Source organism: Ovis canadensis, chromosome X, assembly GCF_042477335.2.
Source record: "Ovis canadensis isolate MfBH-ARS-UI-01 breed Bighorn chromosome X, ARS-UI_OviCan_v2, whole genome shotgun sequence".
NCBI lineage: Eukaryota > Metazoa > Chordata > Mammalia > Artiodactyla > Bovidae > Ovis > Ovis canadensis.
Genome location: NC_091727.1, coordinates 137,453,226 through 137,465,032, shown reverse-complemented (window position 1 = coordinate 137,465,032; position 11,807 = coordinate 137,453,226). Strand labels below are relative to the sequence as shown.

The window sequence follows — 11,807 nt, the reverse complement described above, 5'->3', positions numbered from 1 at the left end:
GATGAACATAGATGCAAAAATCCTTATCAAAATTCAAGCAAACAGAATCCAACAACACATTAAAATGATCATATATCATGACCAAGTGGGCTTTATCCCAGAAATGAAAGGATTCTTTAATATCTTGAAATCAACCAATGTAATACACCACATTAACAAATTGAAAGATAAAAACCATATGGTTATCTCAATAGATGCAGAAAAGCCTGTGACAAAATTCAACATCCATTTATGATAAAAACTCTCCAGAAAGCAGGAATAGAAGGAACATACCTCAATATAATAACAGTTATATATGGTGCTCATTTATAACTTGGACTATCAGCATGAGTGAATTCTGGTTGTATTTCAACTGCTCTATTGCAGAACAGCCTCAGCCAAAAAGGCACCAGCAGATTGACCGAAGTATGACTGCAGAGCCCACAAACATTGTGCACATATGGCTCACGTAGTGACCTGTTCAGTGGGATGAATTCTGTCAGTTCCATGCAGAACTACATATAGTCCAAGGGAGGCTATGGGGGGTGGCATGGCCACTGATGTGCAGATGCCCCTGGTGGACATGAAGGCAGGATAGTCCCAGACTTTTCCTCAAAGTGTGATGGCATCTTGTTCATCCTGTTGTGATTGCTCCAGTGACATCTTACTGTTCTGCTCTGAAGAAATGTGTCAGAAGAATCCTCTATTTCCTTCAGCTGGCATGCATGCTCTTGAACTCCTGGACAGAATTCTTTGGATTGTGGCATAATTCTTGATTTTTATGAATATGGATCTGATTTTAGCATGATCTTTTTTTGTGAATGCTAGCACTGTTTTGCATTATTCCCTCACATTTTTCTCTTTCCACCTTCAATCCCTCTGCCTTATTGATTTTATTGGTAAGCAAAGACCTTCTATTATTGTTAATTTGTCACCACTTATGTCTATTTTGGAAGGTATGCAACCCATAAACACAGTGATAATTTCTATTCATATAAAACTGCAGCAGAGTAGTGTCTGCGTGCTTTATGAAGTTGCTTGTGTGGGAGCCCAAGGGATGCCAGAAATGGACAGCTCCTGGCTGTCGTGGGTGGATGATACTGCTGCTATTAGAGAAAGGTGAATTGTGGCACCAAGTCACATCAATTTCACAGAAAAAAGACAACTTGTAACTTATTTTAGAACTATGACTTTTATTTAGTTAGAATTGTAGTAAAAGAAAAGCTTGCATCCATAAGGCATTCATTTTGCTGTAAGTGTTTGATCTATTTATTTGAGAGCAAGAACCTGGGATTGCAAAAAAGTGTGGTTATATATCGAGTGTATGGTAATACCCTCACCCAGTGTGACTCTGAGCATCCTGTTCTTAGTAGCTGTTCATTTCTTTGTTTGCTTGGTCTTGGTTTTCACTTGTTAAATACTGTGGTATCCAGTTGGCTTCCAGCAGTAGTTTGTTGAGCTTCTAGCCTCTACTTTTAAGTACAGGCTCTGGAGTCATTGATCTCTCCATGTCCACATTTTGGGACAGTAGAAGTTGCCAGGAGCAGTGGCTGACCTGGCTGTGTTGTTGCCTGTGAGAACAACCTGGATGGTGACTTAAGGTATTGCCAAGAATCCTTGGGCTTGGGATCCAAAATGTTTGTTTTATACAAACTGTGTTTCTATAAATGCTCCTCCTACATAAGGGTGTAGTGCTAAGCCCAGTAGTGGTTTGATTTCCATTAGAAATTTTAAATCCTATTTCCAGTTTAGCCCTATCTAACAGTTGTATTTGATAGGAGTACCATTTCTTGCAGGAAATGGGCTTAACTGGAAGAAAACAGTAAGGAATTAAGTAACTGCATAAAGAGAGAGAGATAATGTTATCTTCACCTTAGTCACAAGTACTTGTAAAATAGGTAAGTGAATAAATATTTGGTTTATATAGGCAAAACATGGAAGGATTTCTTCCCCCAGTTTTTTTTAAGTTACCCCATAAAGCAGGCACTAGATTATTCAGTCCTTGTATTTTTGCAGTTTTGAGTCTTCATAGTTGTTAATCACAGAGAATCTGTCAAGAAATAACATTTATGCTTAGCAATCAGAATAAGCATTTTGCAGTTTAATAGCTTCTAAACTTGAATTCATTTGATGTCACTGTATTCTGGATTTTGCTTGAGTACCAGTGTCATTCTGTTCAGCAGCCAGGGTCCTGCCAGGGGCACTGCAGCGTGCATGCTCTTTAAAGATGGATTGTTTAGGCATAGTCAGTGATAATGCTATTTAGTCTACTTCTATTTTGACTTTAACAATTACAGAGTTTATAATTGTATAACTCCTAAAACAATACAGGGGGCCCTGGTCCCTTTTCTCTACTTCATGATTTAACCCTGGACACAGGTGTTTTTTTTTTTTTTTTTTTTAGGGAGTCCAGTTTCCCCATTGATAAGTGGGCTTTTAAACCTTGTTATGTCATTTGCTCCCAATAACATTGTGTCTGATTTGAAAAATGAATCTAATTAAATAGAATTGACTGTTAATATTTTGCAGAAACATGTGCTAACAACTGTTAACTAATGACATGCGTTCTGTAAAAGAGGTGCCTTCCCATGATATAGGCATGAAGTGGTGCCAATGAGCATAGAGCAGAAATGTGAACCATGGTGATTGGGTTCAGCATTTCTGATGCAGCATTATCAGTGGGCCTTTACAGATACTTTGTGAGTATATATTAGCTTTCACTTTTGTTATTAAATTATAGCAGTTCTATTATAGAGAGCAAGTTTGCCTTGATTTTTTTAAATGACTTCTGCTCAGCACCCAGGAAATAAAATTGACATATTTGTATAGTATAAGCATACTTTTTTTTGTACACTGTGTTCATTTTGAATAAATTAAGTTCAGTGTTGGCTGGTAGATAATAAAAAGAAAGCATTTGATTTTGATTCAATAAATGTTTTTCAATCCTGAAAAAAAAATCAAGGGATTAATCCAAGAAGATATAACAATTGTAAATATATATAATCAAACTTAGGAGACCTTAAATATATAAGGCAAATACAAAGAGCCATAAAGTGAGAAAGAGACAGTAACACAATAATAGTGGGGGACCTTGAACATACCACTTTCATTAATGGACAGATCATTCAGGCAGAAAATCAATAAGGAAACATAGATATTAAATGACACATCAATCCTGAATGACATAAGTATTCCATCCTAAAGCAGCCTAATGCAAATTTTCTCAAGTGCACAATGGACATTCTCCAGGATTGCCAACATGCTTGGCCACAAAAGCTAGCTGATACCATATAAAGCTAGCTGATATCATATAAAGAATTTTTTTTTTCAGATCACAATGCTGTGATTTAAGATTAGATACAAATTACAAGAAAAAAACATAAAAAGATAGAAAATTGGAGGCTAAACAATATACTACTGCTGCTGCTGCTGCTGCTGCTGCTGCTGCTGCTGCTGCTGCTGCATCACTTCAGTCGTGTCTGACTCTGTGCCGCCCCATAGATGGCAGCCCACTAGGCTCTCCCATCCCTGGGATTTTCCAGGCAAGAACACTGGAGTGGGTTGCCATTTCCTTCTCCAATGCATGAAAGTGAAAAGTGAAAGTGAAGTCACTCAGTCGTGTCTGACTCTTCGTGACCCCATGGACTGCAGCCTACCAGGCTCCTTTGCCCATGGGATTTTCCAGGCAAGAGTACTGGAGTGGGGTGCCATTGCCTTTTCAGAAACAATATACTATTAAATAACAAATGAATAACTGAAAAAAAAAACAAACAAGAAATAAAAAATACGTAGAGACAAATGAAAATTAAAGCACAATGATCCAAAACCTATGGGATGCAACAAAAGCAGTTATGAAAGGGGAGTTTATAGCAATACAAACTTACTTAAAGAGATGAGGAAAATCTCAAATGAACAACTTAAACTTAACCTAAAGCTAATAGTGAAAGAAGAATTAACAAAATCTAAAGTTTGGTATTTTTCTTAGAACTAAAACAAATAATTTTACAATTTGTATGGAAAAACAAAAGACCCTAAACAGCCAAGCAATCTTGAGAAAGAAGAATGGAACTGGAGGAATCAAACTTCTTGATTTCAAACTATACTGCAAAACTACAGTCATCAAGATAGTATGATACTGGCACAAAGACAAAAACATAGATCAATGGAACAAAATAGAAAGTCCAGAGATAAATCCATGCACCTATGGGCACCTTATTTTGACAAAGGAGGCAAAAAGATACAATGGAGAAAAGGCGATCTCTTCAACAAGTGGTGCTGGGAAAACTGTCCAACTATGCATAAAGGATGAAACTAGAACACTTTCTAACACCATACACAAAAATAAACACAAAATGGATTAAAGACCTAAATGTAAGACCAGAAACTATCAAGCTCTTGGAGAAAACAGGCAGAACACTGTCTGACATAAGCCACAGGAAGATCCTCTATGACCCATCTCTCTAAGTAATGGAAATAAAAACAAAAACAAACAAGTGGGACCTAATTAAACTTAAAAACTTTTACATGACAAAGGAAACTACAGTCAAGGTGAAAAGACAGCCCTCAGAAAGGGAGAAAATGATAGCAAATGAAACAACTGACAGTGAATTAATCTCCAATGTATATAAGCAGCACATGCAAATCAATATCAAAAATCAAACAACCCAGTCAAAAATTGGCAAAAGCCTAAACAGATATTTCTACAAAGAAGACATAAAAATGGCTAATAGACACATGAAAAGATGCTAAACATCACTCATTATTAGAGAAATTCAAATCAAAACCACAAAGATGTGTCATCTTGCATTGGTCAGAATGGCCATCATCAAGATGCCTACAAACAATAAATGCTGGAGAGCGTGAGGAGAAATGGGAACCCTTTTACACTGTTGGTGAGAATGCAAACTGGTACTGTCACTATGGAGAACAATGTGGAGATGCCTAAAAAAACTGGGAATAGACAACCCATGTGACCCAACAATCCCAATGCTGGGCGTACACCCTGAGGAAACCAGAATTGAAAGGCGCTCATGTACCCCAATGTTCATTGAAGCACTATTTACTATAGCTAGGACATGGAAGCAACCTAGATGTCCATTGGCAGATGAATGGATAAGGAAGTTACAGTACATATACACAAAAGAATATTGCACGGGTATTAAAATGAATGCATTTCAAACAGTTTTAATGAGGTGGATGAATCTGGAGCCTCTTACACAGGGTGAGGTTAAGTCAGAAAGTGGAAGACAAATATTGTATATTAACACATATATATGGAATTTAGAAAGATGGTACTGATGATCCTCTTTAAGAATTTTCCACATAGAGAGTATCATCACTACCATCTTTCCAAATGGTGCATTACCATATGCAAAATAGATGACCAGTGCAAATTCAATGCATGAAGCAGGGCACAAAGTCAGTGCTTTGGGTCATTCCAGAGGGATAGGGTGGGGAAAGAAGTGAGAGGAGTTTCAGGACTGGGGGGGGGGGGAAACTGTGGGAAATTCTGAAAGATATAGGAGTACAAGACCACCTGACCTGCCTCCTAAGAAATCTGTATGCAGGTCAAGGAGCAAAAGCTAGAACTGGATATGGAAAAATAGACTGGTTCCAATTTGAGAAAGGAATACGTCAAGGTTGTATATTGCCACCCTACTTATTTAACTCATATGAAGAGTACATCATATGAAATGCTGGGCTGGAGGAAGCATAAGCTGGAATCAAGATTGCTGGGAGAAATATCAATAACCTCAGATATGAAGATGAGACCAGCCTTATGGCAGAAAGTGAAGAACTAAAGAGCCTCTTGATGAAAGTGAAAGAGGAGAGTGAAAAACTTGGCTTAAAGCTCAGCATTCAGAAAACTAAGATCATGGCATCCAGTCTCATCACTTCATAGCAAATAGATGGGGAAACAGTGGAAACAATGACAGATTTATTTTCTCGGGTTTCAAAATCACTGCAGATGGTGACTGAAGCTATGAAATTAAAAGGCACTTGGTCCTTAGAAGAAAAGTTATGACCAACCTAGACAACAGATTAAAAAGTAGAGACATTATTTTGCCCACAAAGGTCCATCTAGTCAAAGCCATGGTTTTTCCAGTAGTCATGTGTGCATGTGAGAGTTGGACCATAAAGAAAGCTGAACACTGAAGAATCGATGCTTTTCAACTGTGTTTTTGGAGAAGACACTTGAGAGTCCCTTGGACTTCAAGGAGATCTGAATAGTTCATCCTAAAAGAAATCAGTCCTGAATATCCATTGGAAGGATTGATGTTGAAGCTCAAACTCCAATACTTTGGCCACCTGATGTGAAGAACTGACTCATTGGAAAAGACCCTGACGCTGGGAAAGACTGAAGGTGGGAGGAGAAGGGACAACAGGGGATGAGATGGTTGGATGGCATCACTGACTTAATGGACATGGGTTTGAGCAAGCTCCAGGAGTTGGTGATGGACAGGGAAGCCTGGCATCCATGGGGTCACAAAGAGTTGGACATGACTGAACGACTGAACTGAACTGAACTGACTGGTGATTCTACATGTAGGGAAGCAAAGAAGACACAGATGTAAAAATAGACATGTGGACTCTGTGGGAAAAGGCAAAAGTGGGAAGATTTGAGAGAATAGCCTTTAAACATGCACATTGCCAATTGCAAACTAGATGACCAGTGCAAGTTCAGTTCATGAAGCAGGGCACCCAAAGCCAGTCCTCTGGGTGGACCCATAGAGATAGGGTGGGGAGAGAGGTGGGAGAGGTTTCAGGATGGGGGAGGGGACATGTATACCTGTGGCTGATTCATGTTTATGTACTGCAAATACCATCACAATGTTGTAAAGTAGTTATCCTCCAATTAAAATAGACAAATTAATTTAAAAATAGTAATGATGGCAGTTAATTATTGCTGCCTTATAAGAGTTTCTATATTTGTTATCAGATATTAGGTATGAGTTAATATTGTAAGACAATACTTCATAATGGCGATGACTTTTGACAAGTGTTTAATAAATATTATCTTTTACTATAAAAATTAAAGTTAGAATTAAAGAAATCATAAAAATCAGAGCAGAAGTAAATGAAAAAATAGAAAAGAATAACAATGATTAATGAAATTAAATTTTTTCAAGAAGATGAAACTGACAAATCTTCAGCCCGATTCATCAAGAAAAAAAGGAAAGGATTCAAATCAATAAAATTGGAAATGAAAAAGGATAAATTACAGCTGACACCACAGAAATACAAAAGATCATAAGAGACTACAATTAACTGTATGGCAATAAGATGGACAGATATGGTCAAATTCTTAGAAAGGTACATCTCCCAAGATTGAGCCAGGAAGAAATATAAAACATGAACAGACAGATCACATGCACTGAAATTAAACTGTGATTTTAAAATGCACAGGAAACAAAAGTCCAAAACCTGATGGATTCACAGACAATTTCTATCAAAGATTTACAGAAGATCTAACAGCTATTCTTATGAAACTCTTCCAAAAATTGCAGAGGAAGGAAAACTCCCATTTTCATTCTATGAGGTCACCATTACCCTGATACCAAAACCACATAAAGATACTACAAAAATGAAAAGTAGAGGCCAATATCACTGATGAATATAGATGGCAAAAATCATCAACAAATACTAAACATTTAAATACAACAATGCATGGTTCATACACCATGATCAAGTGGGATTTATCCAAATGATAAAAAGATTTTTCAATGTTTTCAGATCAATCACTGTGATACACCACATCAACAAATTGAAAAATAAAAACCATATGATCTTCTCAATAAATGCAGAAAAGGCTTTTGACAAAATTTCATACTCATTCATGTTAAAAAAAAAAAAAAAAAACAGCTCACCGGAAAGTAGGTATATACCTCAACATAATAAAGGCCATGTATGACAAACCTATAGCTAACATCATACTTAATGGTGAAAAGGTAAAAGCATTTCCTCACTCTCACAACTTTATTTTAACTAATTTTTGAAGTCCTAGTTGTAGCAATAAGAGAAGAAAAGTAAGTAAGAGGGATCTGAATTGCTAAAGAAGTAGTGAAACTGTCACTGTTTGCAGATGATATGATAGTATACAAAGAAACTCCTAAAGATGCTACCAGAAAACTACTAGAGCTCATCAATCAATTTAGTAAAATTTCAGGTTACAAAATTAATGCACAGAAATCCATTGCATTTCTATACACTAACAATATTTACTTAAGGAGACCAAAGACCTATACTCCAAAAACTAAGAACCTGATGAAAGAAATAAAAGACAAAAGCAAACAGATTGAAAGATACACATGTTCTTGGATTGGAAGAATCAATATTGTCAAAATTACTGTACTACCCAAGGCAATCTACAGATTCAATGCAGTCACTATCAAATGACCAATGGCACTTTTCACAGAAATATAACACAGAATCTTAAAATTCATATGGAGACACAATAGACACCAAATAGTGAAAGCAATATTGATAAAGAAAAATGGAGCTGGAAGAATTAGGTTTCCTGACTTCAGATTATACTACACTGCTATAGTCGTCAAAACATTATAGTATTGGCACAAAAATAGAAATAAAAATCAAAGTAACAGTATAGAAAGTCCAGAAATAAGCCTAGGCACCTGTGGTCAAATAATCTGTGACAAAGGAGTCAAGACTTTCCAATGGAGGAAAGTTAGTCTCTTCAATAAACGATGCTGGGAAAACTGGACAGCCACATGTAAAAGAATGAAATCAGAACATTGTTTAACACCACACACAAAAATAAATACAAAATGGATTAATGACCTGATTGTGAGAATGAACACTAAAAATCTCTTAGAGGTGAACATAAGCAGAACACTCTTTGACATAAATTGCACCATATCTTTTTTGCTTTATCTCCCAGAAGAATGGCAAGGAAAACAAAAGTAAATAAATGGGACCTAATTAAAAGCTTTCACACAGCAAAGATATCATAAGGGAAACAAGAAGACAACCCAGAGAATGTTAGAAAATATTTGTAAATGATGCGCCTGACAAAGATTAGACTCCAAAATTTATAAACAGCTCATGTGGCTTATATCATTAAAATAAAAAACCCAATAAAAAACGAGCATAAGACCTAAACAGACATTTCTCCAAATAATACATACAAATGGCCAAGAAACATATGAAAAGATATTCAACAATGCTAATTATTAGAGCAATGCAAATCAAAAGTACAATGATTTACAAAACTTTACACCTTACAAAATGGCTATTGTCAAAAATCCACAATAAATGGATAATCCACAATTGAAAATCAGCTTGAAAATCATTGTTCTTTACGTTGCTTAATAAAAATATACCTTAGTTTGCTCCTCCCTAATGGATATTCTGGTTGAACCTCACTCTCCACATAGAAATCCACTCATTCCTTGAGGAATCCATTTACTTCCTTCCTTAATGGCATCTCCTGCTTACAGCTGGTTGCCTAGTGAATGGCAATTGACTCTGTCACATGTTCCTCAAGCATATGATTCTTAGAGTAAATAACATTATGACTCAAGAATAAATGACAATTTTTAGGTCCAGGAACTGGCAACAAGTTCATAAATTTTATTTCATTATGGAACAGGAAAAAAAAAAAGAAAAGAAAAACAACAACAACAGCAATACTATTAGTTTTCTATTGCAGTGTAACAATTACCACAAATTTAGTGGCTTAAAACAGCACAGATTCCATGGGTCATGTATGGCTACTGCTGCTGCTAAGTCGCTTCAGTCGTGTTCCACACTGTGCGACCCCATAGACAGCAGCCCACCAGGCTCCCCATCCCTGGGATTCTCCAGGCAGGAACACTGGAGTGGTTTGCCACTTCCTTCTCCAAGGCATGAAAGTCAAAAGTGAAAGTGAAGTCGCTCAGTCATGTCTGACTCAGCGATCACATGGACTGCAGCCCACCAGGCTCCTCTGTCCATGGGACTTTCCATGTAAGAGTACTGGAGTGGGGTGCCATTGCCTTCTTTGGTCAAGTATGGAGTAACAGGTTAATTAGATTATCTGCCTAGGGTCTCACAAGAATGAAATAAAGGTGTTGACTGCAGCTGTGATCTCCTCTGGGCCTTAAGTTCCTTCTCCAATCTCACTGGAATTTGGCAGAGGTCAGTTTTTAGATGCTATAGCTATAGAACTCATGGTGATTGGCTTCATCAAGGTCAGCAGAAAGACTCTCTTTACTTAATGATTCAGACCCTTTTTTAATGGCCAGCCCAATTATGCCATTACCACCTACAATGATCATTCTTGTGATTAAGTACAAATCAACTACTTAGTAATCTAATTGTGAGAATGATATCCCATTCACAAGTCCTGCCCATACTCAAGAGTGGGAATCATATAAGATGTGTACATCAAAGTCATAAGGATCATCTTAGAACTCAGCCTGCCATACCAACCATCTCTTTTTCCAATATCTGACCTTGATTTATCATTGAAAGTCCCACATTCCCAGAGAAAACTCTTGGTTACAGGAAAACCTGTACAGATGCTAATCACTACAGTCATGTTTGCTCAGCACTGGAGTGGTGAGTGGTCGAGAGGAGATACCCTACATCTAAGGTAAGGAACAGTGGCTGTGCTTTACTGGAGCAGCTGTGAAGACATACCCCACGTCCAAGATAAGAGAAACTCCAGTACTAAGAGAGGGCATCGGAGGGCAGACACTGAAACCACAATCACAGACAACTATCCAATCTAGTCACAGGGACCAAAGACTTGTCTAACTCAATGAAACTAAGCCATGCCGTGCAGGGCCACCCAAGATGTAAAGGTCATGTTGCAGAGTTCTGACAAAACGTGGTCCACTGGAGAAGGGAATGGCAAACCACTTCAATATTCTTGCCTTGAGAACCACATGAGCAGTATGAAAAGGAAAAAGATAGAACACTGAAAGATGAATTCCCAAGTCGGTAGGTGCCCAATTCGCTACTGCAAATCACTGGAGAAATAACTCCAGAAAGGATGAAGAGATGGAGCCAAAGAAAACACATCACAGAGTTGTGGATGTAACTGGTGATAGAAGCAGCTTCAATGCTGTGAAGAGCAATATTGCATAGGAACCTGGAATGTTAGGTCCATGAATCAAGGCAAAGTGGAAATGGTGAAACAGAAGATGGCAAGAGTGAACATCAACATTTTAGGAACCAGCGTACTAAAATGGACTGGAATGGGTGAATTTAACTCAGATGAACATTCTATCTACTACTGTGGGCAAATATCCCTTAGAAGAAATGGAGTAGCCATCATAGTCAACAAAAGAGTCCAAAGTGCAGTACTTGGATGCAATCTCAAAAATGAAAGAATGATCTTCGTTCGTTTCTAAGGAAAACCATTCAATATCACGATCATCCAAGTCTATGCCCCGATCAGAAATGCTGAAGAAGCTGAAGTTGAATGGTTCAATGAAGACCTACAAGATCTTCTAGAACTAACACCCAAAAAAGATGTCCTTTTCATTATAGGGGACTGGGATGAAAAGTAGGAAGTCAAGAAACACCTGGGGTAACAGGCAAATTTGGCCTTGGTGTACAAAATGAAGCAGGGCAAAGGCTAATAGAATTTTGCCAAGAGAACGCAATGGTAATAGCAAACACCCTTTTCCAACAACACAAGAGAAGACTCTACACATGGACACACCAAAATCAGATTGATTATATTATTTGCAGCCAAAGATGGAGAAGCTCTATACAGTCACCAAAAACAAAACCAGGAGCTCACTGTGGCTCAGATGGTGAACTCCTTATTGCCAAATTTATACTCACACTGAAGAAAGTAGGGAAAACCACTATAGAAT

General features: G+C 37.5%; 1 pseudogene; it reads left to right on the top strand.

Moving 5' to 3' along the window:
• Nucleotides 1-326: 326 nt before the first annotated feature.
• LOC138930059 (CDC42 small effector protein 2-like) lies at nucleotides 327-577 on the top strand (annotated as a pseudogene).
• The last annotated feature ends 11,230 nt before the right edge of the window (nucleotides 578-11,807 follow it).